General features: G+C 47.6%; 1 long non-coding RNA gene across 1 annotated transcript in view; it reads right to left on the minus strand.

Annotated features, from left to right (window-relative positions):
• LOC147124641 (uncharacterized) overlaps positions 1–23,356 on the minus strand; it is a 50,894-nt gene extending 27,538 nt beyond the window's left edge. Inside the window, exons 1-2 of the long non-coding RNA XR_015080064.1 lie at positions 23,236–23,356; positions 8,590–8,657 (exon numbers count right to left, since the gene is read on the minus strand). This is a non-coding gene — a long non-coding RNA (uncharacterized LOC147124641). The remainder of the gene's footprint in view (positions 1–8,589; positions 8,658–23,235) is intronic.
• Positions 23,357–25,509: the final 2,153 nt, after the last annotated feature.

Genomic DNA, 25,509 nt, shown 5'->3' on the forward strand with positions numbered 1-25,509 from the left:
CTAATAATAATTTCTTTAAGTTCCTCATTCTCGCCATACTTTCTCATATTTCTGGGAGGTTTCCTTGTGTCTTCATCCGTGAAGACGGAAACAAAGTATTTATTTAATTTCGCTGCCATTTCCTCATTCCCCGTTATAAATTCTCCCGTCTCTGACTGTAAATGACCAACATTTACCTTCGCCAGTCTTTTCCTGTTCACATACCTATAGAAGCTTTTACAATTTGTTTTTATATTTTTCACTAGTTTGTGCTCATATTCCATTTTCGTTTTCTTTATCAATTTCTTGGTCCTCCTTTGCTCCTCAGGCTGACCGCATTTTTTCTGGCAACTTTTTCAGCTTCTTCCTTTGACTTAATACTCGCTTTAATTTCTTTTGTTAGCCATGGTTGGATCACTTTTCCTTTTGGGTTTTTATCCCCTCGAGGAATATATGTTTGTTGCAAATTATGCATTATTTCCTTGAATGTTAGCCATTGTATGTCCATCTTCATACCTTTTAGTGTAGTCTCCCAATCTACCATGGCCAGCTTGTCCCTCATACCCTTCTAGTTTCCTCTGTTTAGATTGAAGAACTTAGTTTAAGATTGGATGACATCACTCTCAAACTTAATGTAAAATTCAGTCATATTATGGTCACTTGTCCCTAAAGGCCCCTTTACCACAAGATTATTGATTAGCCCTTTCTTATTACACAGTACCAGATCCAGAATAGCCTGTTCCCTGGTTGGTTCCTCCACATACTGATCCAGGAAACCATCTCGCATGCATTCCAAGAATTCTTCCTCCGCCATTAGTGGTAATTTGATTTGCCCAGTCTATATGTAGATTAAAGTCCCCCATGATTACCGTATTGCCCTTGTTACATGCACTTCTAATTTCTTGATTGATACTGTGCCCTACATTACCACTACTGTTTGGAGGCCTATACACAACTCCCACCAATGTTTTCCGCCCTTTGCTGTTTCTTAGCTCCACCCAAACTGATTCCAGTTCTACATCACGATCTGCCGAGCCAAGATCTTTTATCGCTACTGTACCAATCTCATCCGATATTAACAGTGCTACGCCTCCTCTTTTTTCCTTTTTGTCTGTCCTTCCTAAATGTTGAGTACCCTGGAACATTCAGTTCCCAGCCTTGTTTATCCTGCAACCATGTCTCTGTAATGGCAATTACGTCATACCCATTTACTTCTATTTGTGCCATTAATTCATCCACCTTGTTGTGAATGCTACGTGCATTTAGATAAAGTGCCTTCAACTTTGCCTGTTTAATATTTTTCTGCACTTTGACCCTTTTTACTGTTGGCCTTTGTTTCTGCTCCCTACTAGTTTTGCTGACTACTTTTCTAACTTGAAATTCCAGCTTTGTTGCTCTCCGTTCTGGGTCCACACTTAGGTCCCCAGCCCCCTGACAAACTAGTTTAAATCCTTCCCAACAGCACTAGCAAAACCCCTGCGAGGATATTGGTCCCGGTTTTGCCGAGTCCAGCTTGTACAGGTCCCACCTTCCCCAGAATCGGTCCTAATGCCTCAGGAATTTAAATCCCTCCCTCCTACACCATCTCTCCAGCCACGTATTCATCTGGCCTATTCTCCTATTTCTGCTCTCGCTAGCACGTGGCACTGGGAGTAATCCTGAGATGACTATCTTTGAGGCCCTGCTTTTTAATTTATTTCCTAGCTCCCTATATTCTGCTTGCAGGACCTTGTTCCTCTTTCTACCTTGTCCCTCTTTCTACCCATGTCGTTGGTACCAATATGGACCACAACCTCTGGCTGTTCACCCTCCCCCTTCAGAATGTCCTGCAGCCGCTCAGTGGCATCCTTGACCCTGGCACCAGGGAGGCAACATGCCATCCTGGAGCCACGTCTGCGGCCAAAGAAACGTCTATCTGTTCCCCTTACGATCGAATCCCCTATCACTATTGCTCTCCCACTCTATTTCCTCCCCTCCTGTGCAGCTGAGCCACTCGTAGTACCACGGACTTGGCTCTTGCTGCATTCCCCTGAGAAACCATCTCCCCCAGAAGCCTTGGAGAGTTCCTGCAGTGCATTTTGTAGATGGTACACACTGCAGCCACGGTACGCCGGTGGAGGAGGGAGTGAATGTTTAAGGCCGCAGTATGCTGGTGGTGGAGGGAGTGAATGTTTAAGGTGGTGGATGAGGTGCCAATCAAACGGGCTGCTTTGTCTTGGATGGTGTCGAGCTTCTTGAGTGTTGTTGGAGCTGCACTCATCCAGGCAAGTGGAGAGTATTCCATCACACTCCTGACTTGTGCCTTATAGATTGTGGAATGGCTTTGGGGAGTCAGGAGGTGAGATACTCGTCGCAGAATACCCAGTCCCTGACCTGCTCTTGTTGCCACAGTATTTATGTGGCTGGTCCAGTTAAGTTTCTGGTCAATGCTGAACCCCAGGATATTGATGGCGGGGGATTCGGTGGTGGTAATGCCGTTGAATGTCAAGGGGCGGTGGTTAGATGCTCGCTTGTTGGAGATAGTCATTGCCTGGCACTTGTGTGGCGCGAATGTTACCTGCCACTTATCAGCCCAAGCCTGAATGTCGTCCAGGTCTTGCTGCATGCGGGCATGGACTGCTTCATTATCTGAGGAGTTGTGAATGGCGCTGAACACTGTGCAGTCATTAGCGAACATCCCCATTTCTGACCTTATGATGGAGGGAAGGTCATTGATGAAGCAGCTGAAGATGGTTGGGCCTAGGACACTGCCCTGAGGAACTGCTGCAGCGATGTCCTGGAGCTGAGATGATTGACCTCCAACCACCACAACCATCTTCCTTTGTGCTAGGTATGACTGCAGCCAATGGAGAGTGCCCCCCCCCCCACCGATTTCCATTAACTTCAGTTTTATTAGGGCTCCTTGATGCCACACTCGGTCAAATGCTGCCCTGATGTCAAGGGCAGTCACTCTCGCCTCACCTCTGAAATTTAGCTCTGTTGTCCATGTTTGTACCAAGGCTGTAATGAGGTCTGGAGCCGAGTGGTCTTGGCGGAACCCAAACTGGGCATCAGTGAGCAGGTTATTGGTGAGTAAGTGCTGCTTGAAAGCACTGTCGACGACACCTTCCATCACTTTGCTGGTGATTGAGAGTAGACTGATGGGGCGGTAATTGGCTGGATTGGATTTGTCCTGCTTTTTGTGGACAGGACATACCTGGGCAGTGTTCCACATTGTCGGATAGATGCCAGTTTTATAGCTGTACTGGAACAGCTTGGTTAGAAGCACGGCTAGTTCTGGAGCACAAATCTTCAGCACGACAGCTGGGATGTTGTTGGGGCCCATAGCCTTTGCAGTATCCAGTGCGCTCAGCCGTTTCTTGATATCACATGGAGTGAATTGAATTGGCTGAAGATTGGCTTCTGTGGTGGTGGGGACTTCAGGAGGAGGCCGATATGGATCATCCACTTGGCACTTCTGGCTGAAGATGGTTGCAAACGCTTCAGCTTTGTCTTTTGCACTCACGTGCTGGGATCCACCATTATTGAGCATGGGGATATTCATGGAGCCTTCTCCCCCCGTTAGTTGTTTAATGGTCCACCACCATTCACGACTCGATGTGGCAGGACTGCAGAGCTTTGATCTGATCCATTGATTGTGGGATCGCTTAGCCCTCTCTATAGCATGCTGCTTCCGTTTTTTAGCATGCATGTAGTCCTGTGTAGCAGCTTCCCCAGGTTGGCACCTCATTTTTAGGTACGCCTGGTGCTGCTCCTGGCATGCTCTTCTACACTCCTTATTGAACCAGGGTTGATCCCCTGGCTTGATGGTAATGGTACAGTGAGGGACCTGGGTGTCCTTGTGCACCAGTCGCTGAAGGTAAGCATGCAGGTGCAGCAGGCGGTTAAGAAGGCAAATGATATGTTGGCCTTCGTAGCAAGAGGGTTTGAGTACAGGAACAAGGATGTCTTGCTGCAGTTGTACAGGGCCTTGGTGAGACCACATCTTGAGTATTGTGTGCAGTTTTGGTCGCCTTATCTGAGGAAGGATGTTCTTGCCATGGAAGGAGTTCAGCGAAGATTCACCAGGCTGATACCTGGGATGGCAGGAATGACGTATGAGGAGAGATTGGGACAATTGGGCTTGTACTCGCTGGAGATTAGAAGAATGAGAGGGGATCTCATTGAAACTTATAAAATTCTAACAGGACTAGACAGACTAGATGCAGGAAGGATGTTCCCGATGGTTGGGGAGTCCAGAACCAGGGGTCACAGTCTAAGGATAAGGGGTAGGCCATTTAGGACAGAAATGAGGAGGAATTTCTTCACCCAGAGAGTGGTGAACCTGTGGAATTCTCTACCACAGAAGGCAGTAGAAGTCAATTCATTAAATATATTCAAGAAGGAGTTGGATATATTTCTTAAGGCTAAAGGGATCCAGGGGTATGGGGAGAAAACAGGGACCGGGTACTGAAATTGGATGATCAGCCATGATCGTATTGAATGGCGGAGCAGGCTCGAAGGGCCGAATGGCCTACTTCTGCTCCTAGCTTCTATGTTTCTATGTTTCTATGGATATGCCGGGCCATGTGGTGTAATACAATTCTGCTGCTGCTGATGGCCCACAGCGCCTCATGGATGCCTAGTTTTGAGCTGCTAGATCTGTTCTGAATCTATTCCATTTAGCACGGTGGTAATGCCACACAACACGATGGAGGGTGTCCTCAGTGTGAAGACGGGATTTCGTCTCCACAATGACAGTGCGGTGGTCACTGCTACCAATGCTGTCATGGACAGATGCATCTGTGACAGGTAGATTGGTGAGGATGAGGTCAAGTAGGTTTTCCCCTCGTGTTGGTTCTCTCACCACCTGTCACAGGCCCAGACTAGCAGCTATGTCCTTCAGGACTCGGCCAGCTCAGTCAGTAGTGGTGCTACCAAGTCACTCTTGGTGATGGACATTGAAGTCTCCCACCCAGAGTACATTCTTTGCCCTTGCTACTCTCAGTGCTTCTTCCAAGTGGTGTTCAACATGGAGGAGTACTGATTCATCAGCTGAGGGTTTCCTTGCCCGTGCTTGACCTGAAGACATGAGAATTCATGGGGTCCGGAGTCAATGTTGAGGACTCCCAAGGCCACTCCTTCCCGACTGTATACCACTGTGCCGCCACCCCTGGTGGGTCTATCCTGCCAGTGGTACAGGACATACCCTGGGATGGTGATGGGGGCTGAAAGGTATGATTCTGTGAGTATGACTATGTCAGGCTGTTGCTTGACTAGTCTGTGGGACAGCTGTCCCAATTTTGGCACATCTCCAGATGTTGGTGAGGAGGACTTTGCAGGGTCAACTGGGCTGGGTGTGCCGTTGTCATGTCCATAGCCGGTGGTGCGTCCGCTTTTATTCTTACTGTTTTTCGTAGCGTGTTTTTTACAGCTGAGTGGCTTGCTAGGCCATTTCAGAGGGCAGTTAAGAGTCAACCACATTGCTGTGGGTCTGGAGTCACATATAGGCCAGACCAGGTAAAGGCAGCAGATTTCCTTCTCTAAAGGACATTAGTGAATCAGATGAGTTTTTATGGCAATCCGATAGTTTCATGGTCACCATTACTGATACTAGCTTTTTATTCCAGATTTTTATTTAATTAACTGAATTTAATTTCCCCAACTGCCGTGGTGGGATTTGAACTCATGTCTCCGGTTCAATAGTCCAGGCCTCTAGAATTAGATAGAGTTATACAGCACAGAAAGAGGCCCTTCGGCCCACCATGTCTGCGACGGCCATCAAGCCCTGTCTATTCTAATCCCATTTTCCAGCACTTGCTCCGTAGCCTTGTATGCTATGGCGTTTCAAGTGCTCATCTAAATGCTTCTTGAATATTGTGAGGGTTCTTGCCTCTAACACCCTTTCAGGCAGTGAATTCCAGATTCCAACCACCCTCTGGGTGAAAAAGTTTTTCCTCAAATCCCCTCTAAACCTCCTGCCCCTTACCTTGAAACTATGCCCCCTGGTTATTGACCCCTCTACTACGGGGAAAAGTTCTTTTCTATTTACCCTATCTATGCCCCTCATAATTTTGTACACCTCAATCAGGTCCCCCCTTCTCTGCTCTAAGGAAAATAACCCCAGCCTGTCCAGTCTCTCTTCATAGCTGAAACGCTCCAGCCCAGGTAACATCCTGGTGAATCTCCTCTGCACCCTCTCCAATGCAATCACATCCTTCCGATAGTGTGGCGACCAGAACTGCACACAGTATTCCAGCTGTGGCCTAACTAGCGTTTTGTACAGCTCCATCATAACCTCCCTGCTCTTATATTCTATGCCTTGGCTAATGAAGGCAAGTATCCCATATGCCTTCTTAACCACCTTATCTACCTGTCCTGCTGCCTTCGGGGATCTATGTACATGCACACCAAGGTCGCTCTGATCCTCTGTCCTTCCTAGGGTCCTACCATTCATTGTGTATTCCTTTGCCTGGTTAGTCCTCCCAAAATGCATCACCTCACACTTTTCAGGGTTAAATTCCATTTGCCACTGTTCTGCCTATCTGACCAACCCGTCTATATCGTCCTGTAGCCTGAGGCTTCCCTCCTCGCTATTTACCACTCCACCAATTTTCATATCATCTGTGAACTTACTGATCATACCTTCTACATTCGTATCTAAATCATTAATATACACCACAAACAGCAAGGGACCCAGCACCGATCCCTGCAGTACACCCTGCAGGCTTCCAGTCACAAAAACAACCTTCAACCATCACCCTCTGCCTCCTGCCACTAAGCCAATTTTGGATCCAATGTGCCAAATTGCCCTGGATCCCATGGGCTCTTACCTTCTTGACTAGTCTCCCATGCGGGACTTACTGAAGTCCATGTAGACTACATCAACTGCACTACCCTTATCCACACACCTAGTCACCCCCTCGAAAAATTCAATCAAATTGGTTAGACATGATCTCCCCCTGACAAAGCCATGCTGACTATCCTTGATTAATCCTTGCCTAATTCTGTCCCTCAGAATTTTTTCCAATAATTTCCCTACCACTGATGGTAGGCTCACTGGCCTGTAATTCCCTGGTTTATCCCTACTACCCTTCTTGAATAATGGTACTACGTTAGCTGTCCTCCAGTCCTCCGGCACCTCCCCTGTGGCCAGAGAGGTTCTGAAAATTTGTGTCAGAGCCCCTGCAATCTCCTCCCTTGCCTCACACAGCAGCCTGGGATACATACTAGTCCAGTAACATAACCACTATGCTACTGTTCCCTCTCAAGGGGTCGGGGAGAGATTGGAGAGGGTTCAGAGATGGGGGAGGGGTTGGTGCTGAGGGAGTCAGTGATCACAGGCTGGGGTCGGTGATGAGGGGGGTGATTGTGGAGGTAGGGGGGTGGGTTTACAGGGTAAGCTTGTTGGGAGAAGATTGGTTGCCCCCCCTCACCTGCCTCCATTAAAACCGGAACTGGGCGTGTTCGAGGCGAGTTGGGTTCCTGCTTTTGATTTTTAACATTTTAACCTCCCACCTGACACCAACCAACCCATTTTTGGGGGTAAAACTTACCCAAAATACATCTTAAGAATGTCAGACAGAGAATGCAACAAATCAGGCTGAATGATGTTACCTTCAGGGAAAGGGTAGAATTATCCTTGGTTATTTGGTTCCCCTTCAGAGATTAGGGCAATTTCATGACAGTTCATATTGCACATGGTCCATTGGAAAGATCAAACTTGATAGGCTGATTGGCCTTTTTTTGTTCCACACTTTAAGTTTTGCCATTCTAAGCAAATGCTGGGGCAAAGACTCTGAAGGGTACCAGCCATCTTGAAGCTTGTTGGGTTATAGGATAAAATTACTAAAAAATGCACTTGCTCATTACTATATTTTTCTGTTAAGCTTCGTGCTTTATAAAGTTCATATTGTGCCACTGACTAAATCCAGACAACCACTCATGATTAACTTTGATCATGCATGCAGGAAGCAACTATAGCATTAGATTACAGCCCTCTGATTCTTTGGAGAAATAGTAACCTAATCTGCCTGGTGGGAAACTGATGGGATCGGGTTGAGCACCGCTCTTGATTTTACTCTTCATTGACTTCAGTGGAGAGTAAAATTGGGTGGGCCGTAAACCCAGCATTTCCCGCTGAGTGGGCTAGGTAAAAATTTCCCCCAAGTTTACTCACTTAGTGATTGGTAATTCTCTTAATCTTAGATTGCCTATAAAATTTGTAGGTCTAGACAACACCTACTTGTCCAGTTTTAGTAGCTACATTCCCTGCCTTTACCTCCTACTAAGGATAGTCTTTCCTATATTCTGGGTTATCTAAAGAAACCAAGAATTTAACTAAACCTGTCACAGTACAGTACGACTTACAGAGAAATGTAATTCTCTTAGCGCTGTTCCTGATTAGACTTTACAGATTTCAAAAGACTATGGAGTCATAGTGAGCAGAATAGCTGTACTCAAAGGTTAATACCCCTTTCGTTACCACTGCACACGAAAAAACTATGGAGGTTGGGATCAGCAAGTGACCTTTGCAAATCAAGTCCTGAAAGTAGAATCATGTAATCTGTCAAAGCTTCCACTATGTCATTACTTTACAAGTATTAGATAGGAAAATTGCAAGGGACATACCTGAATTCTACAACTTGTGAACTGGTAAATTGCGCGGACAAGTTTGATCTTGAATACACGTATTTTATCTGTAACCAATGAAAAGAAAAGAAATATCATATCCTGCAGTACTTTGTGAGTGTAGGAATGGGTTCTAATACACTAATACTAACTGAAGGGTGGGGTACTCAGAAAATATCTTTTTAATAACATAGTTCATTCAACATTATACGCTTAGGTTAAAATATTTGCACATATCTTGCTGTTATTTTTAAAGGAGTTGCATATTATATTGCTCCTTCAAAAGCATATTTAAGCAATACAAATCGGACTGTTAAGTTCTTTTAACTTTAAAATGGTTTTGGTAGCCCAGCCATTTCTGTCTGCCTCAGCACTCTCTGAAAGAGAGAGAGACAGCGATAGAGACAGAGATAGCAAGACGGAGAGACAGAGAGAGAAAGAGACAGTTAGAGAAAGAGAGAGTTAGGGAGACAACTATAGCGAAACAGAAAGAATAATGTGATATTCAGCCTATCCCTTTTGTCACTGCAAAACACATTAGGATACATTTCTCTCTGTCGTGCTCCAAAATAGCACCAGAGCAATTCCTTTTTACCCCATTCTACACATGAACATCCTCATGTCTTTTATTATGCCTGTGCCAGACTGCATCTGAAGAAGGTGCAGTTGTTTAAATTAAATATAAATTAACACCAAACTACATTACTTGAGCATGTGCCCAGATTTCATCTACTTCCACTGGTTATATGCCAGGAAAAACACTATTGCTTCTTGTGTTGGCATTTAGGTACGAGCTGTATTCAAGGGACAGACCGCTGAGCCCTAGTATGTGCTGAAAAGTTGGTAAATTGCTTGAAGATTCATTTATCAGCATCTGAAACTGTTCCTAATGCTGCAGTAGTAGTGTTAGTAGTGACAGTCTGCTTAGTGTATTGTTCACCCTCCCACAGTAAAATGGTAGTATCACATTGGACTACCCTTGTATATTTAGCATATGTGAATGTAGCAGTGGAACATCGCTACAATTGAACACGTCTTATTCCAGCAACAACAACTTGCATTTATATCGCACCTTTAACATAGTAAATCATCCCGAGGCACTAGGGACAGGTTAGGGTCACGGGGCAATGGCATATTTAAATAAACAAGAAGAGCACAGACGATTAAATTTGAGTTTCTGGCTGTCTAAAATGGATCTTAACACGAATATTCGTCAGCAGCTGACAGTAAAAAGTTCCTTCTTCCATGAACAGACTTGAATCACTCTATTCCTTTCACGGGGGCTTCAATTGTACCTTCCCCTTTAATGTGTTGCTAAGGCCTCAGAGAAGTGTCCAAACTTACACACCTCTGTTTGCCTGCATCCAATAAGACACCTGGGGGGGGATTTTAACTCAGGTGTGGGATGGTGTCGTGTTATCCGAATTTCGTGTTTCCCACACGAATCTAAATGGATGTGGGAGATTGATGCAATTTTAGCTTAAGTGGCCAATTGATTTCCAATGTGTGGGAAGCCTTTGCAAATGGGTTTTTCATGACTGAAAGTCCCCTCCGATGACGTCATCATTGCTGCTGCATTTAAGGTCCACAGCAAGCCTTGCTTCTTCTGCAGACTACCAAGCTTCTTGACTGTGCAGTGTGAGGGAGCTGCAGCATATATTACAAGCGGGAGGGGCAGATCAGCTCCTCGCTTTGATGAGGTGGCACTGCAGGCATTAGTGGATGGGGCTAGGGCCAAGAGGGAGGTGCTCTTCCCTTCATCAGGGAGGAAGAGGCCTCCCACTCAGACCAAGGCAGTGTGGATGCAGGTGGCTGAGGAGTTCAACTCCTTGGGAGTCACCCGCAGAACCTGGATACAGTGCAGGAAAAGATTTAATGGCCTTCAGCGCACTGGAAAAGTGAGTATGAATTTCCCATCACCCTCAATCTGATCCCCACTGCCTTTCCTCACCAGCACTCAGCTTTAGCAATCTCTTCCTCCACATCCCACTTGACACTGACATCCATGCACCCTTACCCATTCCCTCTCTCTCTATGCTCACATTCACATAACTATTCGACCATGCAGCCCTCACACTCCCTATCACTCTGATGCTTTGAACACAACTGACAACACACAGGGAGGGCCCTTGGTCTTGCAACCTCACTCCATCTTTGTCTCCTTCTAAGTATCTATATTATACAATCTCTACACTCACTCCTTCATTCTCACTCAACCTCCACTTGTCTCCCTCATTGCAGGAAAAGAGAGCTCACAACAAAAGAGAGCGAGCCAGGACAGGAGGAGGGGCAGCCTCAATAGCCCACCTGACCCCTTGGGAGGAGGCCGTCCTGGAAATTATGGGAATAGAGGATGATTCGCGCATGGGGGACGGACAGACGGGTGTAACACAGCAAGCTGGTGACAGAAAAGTTTCCCATCTCTCTCTTTGACATTGCATGTGTTGCTGATAATGATTGTGAAGCTTTAACAGGTGGACTTATGAGCATCTGCAAAACGCGATGTGCATGTAGCCTTTGCATCACATCTCTGACTATTTCCTTTACTCCCCCACAGGGCCATCACAAGCATCCGTCCCCCTTATCCAGGAAGAAGAGGCTAAGCAGCCAGACTCCTCAGAGGAAGCTGCAACCTCTGAGGGTGCAGCGTAAGCAGAATTCATCGCACCCAGCACCAGCGCAGACACTCACACCTCAGTGGGACTTTCGGGACATAGGGTAGTGTTGTCACCTGGTGTATCACAGCTCACAAGTGAGCATTAGCAGATTGTGGAGACAGGGACAGCAGTGGAGAGTCCTAGTCGGAGGGCGCAGGACTCTGCCAGCTTGGCTCAGCAGCATGTCAACCCTCTACCTCTGTGTCCATCCATAAGATCAGAGGTGATAGAACTCCATGCACAGATGCAGGAGTCTCTGGCAGGTTTTGTCTCTAGGGTCACTGCGAGTGTGGAGCGAATGGAGGAGTCCATAGTGAACATGAGCAGAGCCTTTGTGGAGTCATTGGTGCATGACTGCATCACCACGGAAAGGATGGCTACCTTCGTGGAAAGGATTGCTACCTCCGTGGTAAGGCTGGCTACCATAGAGGAGAGGATGGCTATGGCCATGGAGGAGCTTAGTCGCCAGGGTATGGAAAACATGGTCCTTGTTCAGAATAGAATGACATCTCTTGAGGAGTGATGGGCATTTATTGCACATTGAAACCAGACCTTCATGGAAGTCCTTCTGAGTAGGACTGCCATTGCAGATACGTGTCCCCATGGCCCCCCTGGTGTGCAGCAAGGTGCTCTCCAGCCACTTGCAGGTGCTGAGGGGGACCTGACCCATGAGAGGGAGGTTGGTGGCAGACCACAAGGAAGTGGGGGCTCCTCTCCAAGTGCTCACACTTCCATGCCATTGCAGAGCCCTTGGTCAGAGCCCCACCAGAGTCCACACCCAAGTGAGATAGACGTCTCAACCCCTGCACAGCCGCAGGAGCAGCAGACTGTTGACGAGCCCTCACAGGCTCGCCACCCCAGAGGACGCCCGGCAAAGGTGTCGAGACAAGAGCAGCAGGAAAGTGAGCAAGGGACCTCCACATCTGCTGAAGCCACAGGGGAGGCAGCACGTATGAGCTCGCGTAAGAGGAAAATTCTGCACAAATAGTCACAAGGGTACTCACTTGGGTGCAATTTGTGTTTATTGTAAAAATGCCATCACATCGTCATTGAACATAAAAATTCTGATGGCAAATGTTGCAGTTGTGGCGTCTGTCATTTCGCTATTGGGACTTCCACATTGAGGCCTTAGGAATACTTGCAACTGTCAGTATGCTGGACAAATAGCTAGGAATCCGCAGGGTCTTGGCCATTGTCGATGCTCAGGTAAGAAGCAGCAAGGCAAAAGTGTTTGATTGACTAGGCTAAGCAAATATGGCCAGGATGAGTGCGTTCCTTGCATCCCGGGCAGCGATGTTCTCGCATAATGCTGCTGCTGGTTGATGGGCCTCTGCAGGATGTTCGTTTTCGCACTCCTTCTCCTCCACCTCCTCCTCCTCCTCATCTGAGGAAGATATGTGAGGAGCCACTTGGTCCTCAGGAATCTGCAAGCCATGATGCTGTGGCATGTTGTGAAGTGCACAGCAAACCACGACGATTCTGGAGACCCTGGCTGCTGAGTACTGCAGGGCTCCACCTGATCTATCCAGGCATCTGAAGCGCATCTTCAGCAAACCGGTGGTTTGCTTGATAATGGGTCTGGTGGAAATGTGGCTGGAGTTGTAGCACTCCTCAGCTTCATTGGCTGGCCTCCTCAACGGCGTCATTAGCCACGTCCTCAAGGGATATCCCTTGTCTCCAAGTAGCCATCTGTTAAGTTGGTCTGGCGGACTGAATAGCAGAGGCACACTAGACTGGCGCAGTATGAAGGAGTCATGGCAACTCCCAGGGTACATGTCACAATCATGCAAAATTTCCTTCTTGTGGTCACACACCAGCTGAATGTTGAGGGAGTGGAAGCCCTTGCATTTGACAAAAATACCTGGATTGCGATGGGGTGCCCTAAGGGCCACATGTGTGCAGTCAATGGCGCCCTGCACCCTTGGAAAGCCTGCCAGATTAACTAATCCAACCACTTGTGCCGTGACACTTGCTCGATCCTTGGAGAAATGGATGTGATTGTGCGCGAGGGCAAAGAGGGCATCGGTTACCTGCATGATGCAAGTGTGTGCGGCCGCCTGGGAGATGCCGCTGATGTCTGCTGCTGATCCCTGGAATGAGCCTGAGGCAAAAAAGTTCATTGCGGTGGTGACTTTGATGGCCACTGGTAACTCTTGTCCACCTGGTCCTCTGGGCTGCAGGTCTTGCTGTAGCATTGCGCAGATGCCAGTCACTACCTCTCAGACATGTTGAGGTAGCTGACCCTGCGTCTGTAGACCCTGTTTGGGGGGTATCTCCTGCACCGACGGGCTTCCAGGCGCTGGCCCCTTCTGGCCTGTGTAGCCTCAGGTGGGTGAGCAGCAGCCTGGCGCTCCTGCTGCTGCTGCTGCTGCTGTTGTTCCTGGTTCTGCTGCTGCCACAGCTGGTGCTCGAGCTCCTCTAATGCCCAGATGGGAAGGAAATAAATGGCTCCCATGCTTCTGGTATATGCCTCCGTTGAGGAAGCACTGAGTGAAGGTGGCGAGAGGGGTTTCCCAGGAGGTGACAGTGGAGATGGGTGTGAGGCTCCAACCTTCCACAGGTGTGGTTAAGCCTTCTAAAAGTTGCCCCAGACCTGAGACCACTAAGTCCTGCCACCTGCAAATAATGGCTGATCAAATCTCCTCTTTAATGGTTGACCTGCAGTTGATAGTCAGCAATCCAATAGTGCTCCCACCAGGTTTCACATTCGTGTTTCCCACCAGGCGCGTTTCACGTGGGAAAAGGGTTAAATTTGCAAGGGCCTTTCAAAATAGGATTATAGAGGCCATTTAGTGGTTGTTAAGGGCCTTAACGACCAGTCTCGCCTGTTGGATGCGGGACAGATTCGGGACCATCAGACACGACTGAGTTAAAATTGCTCGGAGTCAGGAACCAGGCCCGGGGGGGTCCCGCATGCCAGTTTTTGCGATTTTAACCCTCGCACAACTACAAGCCCGCCTCCACGTCTCAATGAAAATCGAGGCCCTGGTGTCAGCCCATGATATTTAAATTAGGCCCAAGAGGACGTTTGGGCGCTGACGTGAAGGTCCCACTTGCATTGCATTGCACCTAAAGTGCACCTGGAAAACACCAGGAGAGGAAAATTGGCCTTAATATATTGGGAATAGGAAAACACTGCTGCCAAGTGATTGCATACAATAGTCTGCCTGTCATCGTGAGTGTTTCCCATATACCTCCTGGCCAAACACCTAATTTGCATTCAACATGAAAAGTGAACTGCCATTTAGTCATAGAGTCCTTGGGCTGGATTTTGTGAATGGAGGTGAGTTGGAGGCGGGACAGCTGCTTGTCGTGTCAATGTCCCGCCTCCATCCTCGCCTGACCATTCAGAGGGATTTTCCCCTGATTGACCTTGTTAAGACCGCCCGGTGGGCTCAGCAGGCCAATTAGGGAAGAAGTCACTGATAGATCACGTCAACGTCAGACGTGCTATCTGTCAAGACTTCTTGAAAGAAGAAATGACAGTGTTTGACAGCCCTGTGAAGCTGTCAAACACTGACATTCTCTTTAGTTTGATGAGTCTTTGAGGTGAGGACTCATCAAACCTTTCAAATTTGTAAATTCCAGATGTCTGATGGATCGGAGGGTCCATCAGCCATTACCTGAAATTGACAAGCAGGGTGTCGACTCTCCCGATCCTCCGCGGCTAAAGGCTATGGAAGGAAAACAAGGTAAGGTAAGGGAACACTTGTTTAAACTTATCACTCACCTTGCATACTTACCACTCCACACTTGCACCCATCACTCACCTCTACATCTTACTTCCAGGTGCCTCCAACCACCGCAGACCTCCTCCACGCCTCCTCCAACGCGGTGGGTTCTCCGAGGTCGGGAAGCCTTCATCTGTGAAGGTAAAATGGCACTAATACTTTTTTCTGCCTGTTAACTACCTGTTAACAGGCAGTTAAAAGGATTAAATGCCTTTCCCGCCTCCAGGAGATGGGACCCGAAGCTGCACATCTTCCGCCTCCTGGCAAATGGGCACGGAGGTGGGATGGGGGTGGGTTTGCCATCTGCCCCCAATTTCTCCGAGTTTACCGGCTGTCCCGCCTCCATGCCCGCCTCCTCGGGGCTTGGAAAATCGAGCCCATAGAGTCATAACGGCACAGAAGGAGGCCATTCAGCCCATCGAGTCTGAGCCGGCTCTCTGTAGACCAATCCAGTCAGTCCCATTCCCCTGCTCTATCCCCGTAGTCCTGCAAGTTTATTTCCCTCAAGTGCTTATCCAGTCTCCACTTGAATACATTGAGTGTCTCCGCTTCCACCACTTCTGTTGGCAGCAAGTTCCAGGTCCTCACCACTCATTGCGTAAAAAAGTTTTTCCTCACGTCCCCCCTGCACCTCTTGCCCAAAACCTTCAATCTGTGTCCCCTAGTCCTTGTACCATCATCTAGTGGGAACATCCTTTCCCCGTCTAGCCTATCCAAACTCATCATAATCTTGTACGCACCTCTATCAAAATCACCCCTAACCTCCTTTGCTCTAATGAAAACAAATCCAGCTTAGCCAACCTGTCCTTGTAGCTAAGATCTCCCATCCCCGGAACCATTCTGGTAAATCTCCTCTGCACCCTCTCAAGGGCCTTCACATCCTTCCTAAAGTGTGGTGACCAGTTGTGGCCTAACCGGCACTTTATAAAGGTTCAGCATAACTTCTCTACTTTTGTACTCAGTACCTCTATTTATGAAGCCCAAGATCCCATATGCTTTGTTAACCACTCTCTCAATATGTCCTGCCACCTTCAGGGACCTATGCACATTAACTCCCAGGTCCCTGCACACTCTTTAAAACTGTGCCATTAAGTGTATATTGCCTCTCCCTGTTCCTTCTGCCAAAATGCATCACCTCACACTTCTCTGTATTAAATTTGATCTGCCACTTGTCTGCCCATTCTGCTAGCCTATCTATGTCCTGTTACAGTCGATTGGTATCATCCTCACTGTTTGCCACACCCCCAAGTTTGGTGTCATTGGCAAATTTAGAAATTCTACTCTGTATTCCAATGTCCAGGTTATTTATATATATCAAAAAAAGCAGTGGCCCCAGCACTGACCCTTGGGGAACACCACCGTCTACCATCCTCCAGTCTGAAAAACAGCTATTTACCACAACTCGCTGTTTTCTGTCCTTAAGCCAATTCCTTATCCAAGCTGCCACTGACCCACCTATTCCATGAGCCTCAATTTTGTTAACCAGCCTTCTATGTGGTACTTTGTCAAACGCCTTGCGAAAATCCATGTAGACAACATCCATTGCATTCCCTTCATCAATCCTCCCTGTTAGTTCATCAAAAAATTCAATTAGATTAGTCAAACATGATCTGCCTTTTACAAATCCATGTTGGATCTCCTTAATTAGCTTAAACCTCTCCAAGTGCCTGTTAATTTTTTCCTTGATTATTGTTTCTAAAATTTTACCCACCACTGATGTTAAACTGACCGGCCTGTAGTTACTAGGATTGTCCTTACACCCTTTCTTGAGCACATTTCATGATGATTTTTTACAAAGTTACCACCCTGATGTGCGTTAGTTCCTGATAAAATCAACCACATCATCAAATCAGTGTGTTTTATTCTCATATTGTGTAACGTTGACATTTAAAAAATTCGTTTTGTTGGCAGCTGATTGGTTGTTTAGGAAGATTGTTATTTCCTAAGGGTGAAGGAGTGGCCTCAAGCTTTGCAGTAAGCAGCACACTGTGTAATGTGGGGGAGGGGGCGCACTGGTGGGAGGGGGGCACTGGGGGGGGCGCACTGGTGGGAGGGGGGCACTGGTGGGGGGGGCACTGGTGGAGGGGGGACACTGGTGGAGGGGGGGACACTGGTGGAGGGGGGGACACTGGTGGAGGGGGGGACACTGGTGGGGGGGGACACTGGTGGAGGGGGGGACACTGGTGGAGGGGGGACACTGGTGGAGGGGGGACACTGGTGGAGCGGGGGGACACTGGTGGAGGGGGGGGACACTGGTGGAGGGGGGGACACTGGTGGAGGGGGGGACACTGGTGGAGGGGGGACACTGGTGGAGGGGGGGACACTGGTGGAGGGGGGGACACTGGTGGAGCGGGGGGACACTGGTGGAGGGGGGACACTGGTGGAGGGGGGACACTGGTGGAGGGGGGACACTGGTGGAGGGGGGGACGCACTGGTGGAGGGGGGGCACACTGGTGGAGGGGGGGACGCACTGGTGGAGGGGGGGCACACTGGTGGAGGGGGGACGCACTGGTGGGGGGGGCGCACTGGTGGGAGGGGGGCACTGGTGGGAGGGGGGGCACTGGTGGAGGGGGGGACACTGGTGGAGGGGGGGACACTGGTGGAGGGGGGATACTGGTGGAGGGGGGGACACTGGTGGGAGGGGGGGCGCACTGGTGGAGGGGGGGGACACTGGTGGAGGGGGGGGACACTGGTGGAGGGGGGGACACTGGTGGAGGGGGGGACGCACTGGTGGAGGGGGGATACTGGTGGAGGGGGGATACTGGTGGAGGGGGGGCGCACTGGTGGAGGGGGGGACACTGGTGGAGGGGGGGACACTGGTGGAGGGGGGGACACTGGTGGAGGGGGGACACTGGTGGAGGGGGGGCGCACTGGTGGAGGGGGGCACTGGTGGAGGGGGGATACTGGTGGAGGGGGGGCGCACTGGTGGAGGGGGGGCGCACTGATGGAGGGGGGGCACACTGGTGGAGGGGGGACGCACTGGTGGAGGGGGGGCACACTGGTGGAGAGGGGGGTACACTGGTGGAGGGGGGGGACACTGGTGGGGGGGCGCACTGGTGGAGGGGGGACACTGGTGGAGGGGGGACACTGGTAGAGGGGGGACACTGGTGGAGGGGGGGACACTGGTGGAGGGGGGGACACTGGTGAGGGGGCGCACTGGTGGGGGGGGACACTGGTGGAGGGGGGATACTGGTGGAGGGGGGGACACTGGTGGAGGGGGGACACTGGTGGAGCGGGGGGGATACTGGTGGAGTGGGGGAACACTGGTGGAGGGGGGACACTGCTGGAGGGGCGCACTGGTGGAGAGGGGGGACACTGGTGGAGCGGGGGACACTGGTGGAGAGGGGGGACACTGGTGGAGAGGGGGGACACTGGTGGAGAGGGGGGACACTGGTGGAGGGGGGGACACTGGTGGAGGGCGGGACACTGGTGGAGGGGGGGACACTGGTGGAGGGGGGACACTGGTGGAGGGGGGGACACTGGTGGAGGGGGGAGACACTGGTTTGACCCAGATTGCCATAACATGAGGAAAAAGCTTAGAAAAATATCAAACCAAAAACACAGACAGCCAGAAAACGAGGAATTACGCCTTACTTATTGTCAGACACTAACACAATACAGAAACACACTCAGAACCAAAAAAGAGCAGTATATTAAGAATACACTCAGCTCCATTGAGGAATCCATTGATTCCAATTGTTTCTGGGACAACTGAAATACATTACACAAAAAACAACACGACGAATTGACCATTCAAAATGGAGACACATGGGAAAACCACTTTGAAAAATTATACCAGAAAAACACACTAAGGCCAGAGCAACACCAAATATGCAAAAAACTGGAAAAGCTCGAAATGGCCATAAAAGATAACCAAAACCCACTAGACTCCATAATAACAGAAAAAGAACTAGTTGAAAAACTCAAGGACCTGTGACCAGGAAAAGCTTGCGGTGCAGACGGCATACTAAGCGAGATGATTAAACACACAGACGATAAAATGAAACTGGCTATCCTAAAACTCTTCAACTTGGTTCTGAGTGTCGGTTACTTCCCTGATATCTGGAACAAAGGACTCATAACGCCCATATACAAAAGTGGGGACAAAGTCGACCCAAATAACTATCGAGGCATCTGTGTAAACAGTAACCTGGGGAAGGTATTCTGTAGTATCATAAACAAAAGACTTATAAACTTCCTTGAGGAGCACAATGTCTTGAGTAAAAGCCAAATTGGATTCCTGCCAAACTATAGAACATCAGATCATATCTTCACCCTACAGACCCTAATTGACAAACACGTTCATCAAAACAAAAGCAAAATCTACGCATGCTTTATAGATTTCCAGAAGGCTTTCGATTCCATCTGGCACGACGGTTTATTCCTGAAACTTATTGAAAGTGGGGTAGGGGGAAAAACATATGATGTAATTAAATCAATGTATACAAACAACAAATGTGCAGTTAAAATTGGAGACAAACAAACAAAATACTTCCCACAGGGGCGGGGGGTGATGCACGGCTCGCCCATCTCACCGACACTCTTTAATATTTACATAAATGAATTGGCAAAACTACTTGAACAACCTACAGCACCCGGCCTCACCCTATGTGAATCCAAGGTTAAATTCCTCCTCTATGCAGATGACCTGGTTCTGCTGTCACCAACTAAGGAGGGTCTACAGCAGAACCTGGATCTGCTGGAGTCGTTCTGCCAGACCTGGGCCCTGACAATAAATCCCCAAAAAACCAAAGTCCTTGTGTTCCAGCAAAGATCCAGACATCAGGGACCCAAAATAAATTTCACACTAGGAACAACCATAATTGAACAAACCACTAACTACACATACTTGGGCTTAAAAATCAGTTCTATGGGAAATTTTCATCTGGCTGTGAATGAACTGAAAGAGAAAGCAAGAAGGGCTTTCTATGCCATTAAAAAATCAATCCAAATAGAAATCCCAATTAGCATTTGGCTCAAAATTTTTAAATCAGTAATTGAACCAATTGCACTCTATGGCAGTGAGGTGTGGGGACCGCTAACACAACAAGAATTTGCAAAATGGGACAAACACCCAATTGAGATCCTACATGCAGAATTCTGTAAAAGTATCCTCCAGACTCAAAGGAAAACCGTAAACAATGCATGCAGGGCAGAACTAGGCCAATATCCATTAATAATCACTATCCAAAAAAGAGCCACCAAATTTTGGAAACACCTAGAAATGAGCAACCCCCAATGCTATCATTACGAAGCCCTGAAATGCCAAGAGAGGACCATAAAGAAGAATACCCTCAGTCAACTAGTCCTGGGACTCAGTGAAGTAACTACTAACACTACTAACAATAACTAGCCCCAGGACAGTGACAGCGTAACACAAAGAATTCGACCCAACACAATCGTCGCTAAGCAAAAGGAAAAATATCTGTCATATTGGACAGAAACAACAAAAACCCAAAGCAAACTCAATTGCTACTTGGCCCTAAACAGATAATACAACATGGCTGATTACCTGACCATGGTAAAGGATAGCAAACTGAGAAAAACCTTGACAATGTACAGACTTAGTGAACATAGCCTGGCGATCGAAAAAGGTAGACACAGGCAGACCCGGCTACCAAGAGAGGACAGGATATGCTCTCACTGCAGTCAGGGAGTGGTGGAGACAGATATGCACTTCCTCACAGCTTGTAGAAAATATCAGGGCATAAGGGAGAATTTCTACCCAAAATTCACAAAAATATGCCCGGAATTCAGAAATTTGAATGACGACCAAAAACTCCCATACCTACTAGGGGAAGAGAGAAATTGTGTAACCTTAGCGGCACACTATGTTACAGCTTGCCATAAACAGAGGGACAACCACTAAATATAAGAAAAGAGTATATACAAATTATATGAATGTATATTTATACACTCAGGGATATATCTGTTTATACACTGTATGGATAGATCTGTATTTTTGTGTACAACCATGAATGTTTTTCGATGCTTTGGCAACATAAGATGTACCTTGTCATCATGCCAATAAAGCGATTTGAATTGAATTGAATTGAATTGACACTGGTGGAGGGGGGACACTGGTGGAGCGGGGGGGACACTGGTGGAGGGGGGGGCACTGGTGGAGGGGGGGGGCACTGGCGGAGGGGGGGGGACACTGGTGGAGGGGGGGGGACACTGGTGTTGACCCCAAAGTGCTTCATACCCAATAAATGACTTTTGTATTTAGGTGTACTTGAGTTGTAGGCAAATGTGGCAGCTAATATGCTCACAGCAAGATCCCACAAACAGGAATGAGATAAATGACAAGTTACACCAGGAGAACTCACTTGCTCTTCTTCAAATAATGCCATGCAATCTTTTACATTTACCTGAGAAGGTTTTGGTTTAATGTTTCATTTGAAAGACAGCACATCCAGCAGTGCAGTGCTTTCTCCGCCTAGATTAAGTGTTTAAGCTCTAGAGTACAGAATTCTTGTATCCCATTGATTAAATGGGCAGGAATTAATATCAAGTAACAACCTTAGAAGAGAAATAAGTTGAACTGCTACTGCGTATAAAGATTGATAAAGCTGATCTGGACTAAATCTTCAGTATGGCTAAAGGGTTTAAATACCAGGGACACTAATTAAAATTAGAAGGTAAAGGTTATGAAAGACAGACAGATGGGACTTTATTATACTTGTGAAATAAATTACTAGCGATAGTCATTTAAGCAAACAATATAAATGGGTTCAGGAGACAATTAAGTTTCTTATCTGGAGAGAGAAAACATAAGTGGAAGATGATGTGAAGGTTGATAAATGGGGTTGAGATCAATCTAAATTAATGGGCTTGTTGGCTTGTTGATTCCAATGTCCTTTTCCTGTTTTAAAAGAAAATCTTATTGTTTCAATTCTTGCATCATTGCCTATCACTTAGCTGCTCCTCAGATATGAATCAGCTATGAATCCCTGATTTCCAGCATATATCACAATAGTATCTTTTTCAGCAAGAAATAACTGTGAGCGCTAATGGTGGATATAATGGCTGGTGCTATTAGTGGGGCCAGCCTTGGCTCGGTTGGTAGCACTTTCGCCTCCGAGTGAGAAGGTTGTGGGTTCAAGTCCCACTCCAGAGACTTGAGCACATAATTTAGGCTGACATTTCAGTTCAGTCCTGAGGGAGTGCTGTATTGTGGGAGGTGCTGTCTTTTGAATGAGACAATAAACCGAAGCCCCATCTGCCCTCTCAGCTAGATATAAAAGATCCCATGGCACTATTCAAAGAAGAGCAGGGGATTTCTCCCTGGTGTTCTGGCCAATACTTATTCCTCAACCAACATTACCAAAACAGATTAACTGGTTGTTTATCACATTGTTGTTTTTGGGACCTTGGCTGCTGCGTTTCCTACATTACAACAGTGACTGCACTTCAGAAAATGCTTCATTGTCTGTAAAGTACTTTGGGACATCCTGAGGTCATGAAAGGTGTTATATAAAAGAAAGTTCTGGCTTTCTATATAGTGACTGGTGATATTAGTGAATATAATAGTTGGCAATATTAGTGAATATAATGGCTGGGGATGAACACTTAATTTGTTTGTATGGTGTTCCTTGGTCAGTTATTTTAATGGAGGCATTAATCTGCTTGTGGTAAATATGATCATATTTCACTTAAAATAACAGAGAAAAGAATGGTATGAAGCAAATATCCACTTAATATTGCCAGCAGTAACTACTAGGCCTATCAATTTTTATGGCTTTTGCTTGGCTGGAAACTTGAGGCCTCCCTCATGATATTTTGAGGTGGCAACATTAGCAATGCCTGGAAAACAGAGTGCCCTGCCAGTGCAGAGTTAGCTGATGTTACAGTGCCCAATTACCCTCAGAATTGGTATCTTGCAACCCCTGGGAAATGGATATGCACAGACGCTGGATGAGGATAGTATCAGGGTCATTTGTGATGCTGTCTATAGGTAACACTCACTATCTAAGTGCACACATGAAGAATGGCCACAGGGCAAGGTACTGGAGGGCTTCTGGCACAGTGCCTTTGGGAGAAGAGGGGGGGGGGAAGTTGGAAAGGAAAACATATATCTAAATATACTGTCCAGGCTCACATATGAAGAATAGTGGTTGGATGAGGTACTGGAGAGTTGTAGCTGGAGTGGCAAGGAGAGAAAATCAAAGGGAAAATTAAAAGAAAAATATACAAGCAATGTAATGTTCAGAGGAGAATCATTTAAATGGCTTTCAATGGAACATATAAACTCTTACTTGTGTCTCAATATCATTCGCTAATGCCGAGAACTCAGCTGCACTGCGTATTGCCAAGTTATCATTGTAAGGAACATTTAATATTCTGAAATTTCCTCTGTAGTAAACATCACTCAGACTGGAAGCTGCAGCTTTAAAAGAAAAGAACCAGAAGTTATTGCAGTTGTTGTATTGTACTGTGAATCTGAGCCATAAGTCAGCAAAACACATTGACCTGCTAATAGTAACAGTACGATATCCACTGTAAGGACCCATAGGGAGATTGTACATTAATTCACATTAAGGGATGCAAGTTAGGAACCAGATGCTTAAAAATCCATCCCTCACCCCCTCCTTCCATCTATCTATTTATCAACTTAGCCATCTAGCTACTTTTCCATTTATCTATCTATTTACTTCTCGATATCTATCTATCTATTGCAAATTTGTGATTTGAATTAAGAAAATAAGGCCTCGATTTTAACTCAGGTGCGGGCTATTGTCATGTTCCCCAAATTTCGTGTTTCCCACACGAATCTAAATGGATGTGGGAGATTGATGCAATTTTAACTCAATGGGCCAGTTGATTTCCAACGTGTGGGAAGCCTTTGCAAAGGGGTTTCTCATGACTGAAAGTCCCCTCCGATGACATCATCATTGCTGCTGCATTTAAGGTCCACAGCAAGCCTTGCTTCTTCTGCAGGCTTCCAAGCTTTCTCCATTTGAAGACACAGGAACCTGCAGGAACAATGGCCAGCGGGAGGCCAAGAGCAGCTCCTAAGTTTGACGAGGCAGCACTACAGGCATTGGTGGATGGGGCTAGGGCCCACAGGGAGGTCCTGTTCCCTTCATTAGGGAGGAAGAGGCCTCCCAGGCAGACCAAGGCTGTGTGGATACAGGTGGCTGGTGAGGTCAACTCCTTGGGAGTCACACCTGGATGCAGTGCAGGAAAAGAGTCCATGACCTTCAACGCACTGGAAAAGTAAGTATGAAGTTCCCATCACCCTCAATCTGATCCCCATTGCCTTTCCTCACCAACACTCAGCTTTAGCAATCTCTTCCTCCACATCCCACTTGACACTCACATCCATGCACCCTTACCCATTCCCTCTCTCTCTATACTCACAATCACATAACTATTCCACCATGCAGCCCTCACACTCCCTATCACGCTGATGCTTTGAACACAACTGACAACACACAGGGAGGGCCCTTGGTCTTGCAACCTCACTCCATCTTTGTCTCCTTCTAAGTATCTATGCTATGCAATCTCTACACTCACTCCTTCATTCTCACTCAATCTCCACTTGTCTCCCTCATTGCAGGAAAAGAGAGCTCACAATAAAAGGGAAAGAGCCAGGACAGGAGGAGGCCCACCATCATTAGCTCAGCTCACCCCCTGGGAGGAAGCCATCCGGGAAAATGTCGGGGTTGAAAAAGATGCGCACATTGGGGATGGACAGACAGGTGCATCACAGCAAGCTGGTGACAGAATAGATTTCCATCTCTCTCATTGACATTGCATGAGTCGCTTCTAATGATTCTGAAGCTATAACAGATGGACTTATGATCATCTGCAATATGCAATGTGCATGTAACCTTGACCTCACATCTCTAACTCTTTCCTTTACTCCCCCACAGGACCATCAAGAGCCCCGATCCCCACCATCCAGGAAGAAGAGCCTGAGCAGCCAGACTCCTCAGAGGAAGCTGCAACCTCTGAGGGCGCAGTGTCAGCAGAAATAAGTGCACCCAGCACCAGCGCAGACACTCACACCTTGGTGGAACCTTTGGGACATAGAGTAGTGTTGTCACCTGGTGTATCACAGCTCACAAGTGAGCATCAGCAGATTGTGGAGAGAGGGACAGCAGTGGAGAGTCCTAGTCAGAGGGCGCAGGACTCTGCCAGCTCGGCTCAGCTGCATGTCGACCCTCTGCCTCTGGGTCTATCCATAAGATCAGAGGTGATGGAACTCCATGCACAGATGCAGGAGTCTCTGGCAGGTTTTGTCTCTAGGGTCACTGCGAGTGTGGAGCGAATGGAGGAGTCCATAGCGAACATGAGCAGAGCCTTTGTGGAGTCATTGGTGCATGAACGCATCAACACGGAAAGGATGGCTACCTACGTGGAAATGATTGCTGCCTCTGTGGTAAGGCTGGCTACGGTAGAGGAGAGGAGGGCTACGGCCATGGAGGAGGTTAGTCGCCAGGGTATAGAAAACATGGTGAGTGTTCAGAATAGAATGACATCTCTTGAGGAGCGATGGGCATCTATTGAACATAGAAACCAGACCT

This window comes from Somniosus microcephalus, chromosome 1 (genome assembly GCF_052327205.1).
Source record: "Somniosus microcephalus isolate GS21.2 chromosome 1, FLI_Smic_1.0, whole genome shotgun sequence".
Classification (NCBI taxonomy): Eukaryota; Metazoa; Chordata; class Chondrichthyes; order Squaliformes; family Somniosidae; genus Somniosus; species Somniosus microcephalus.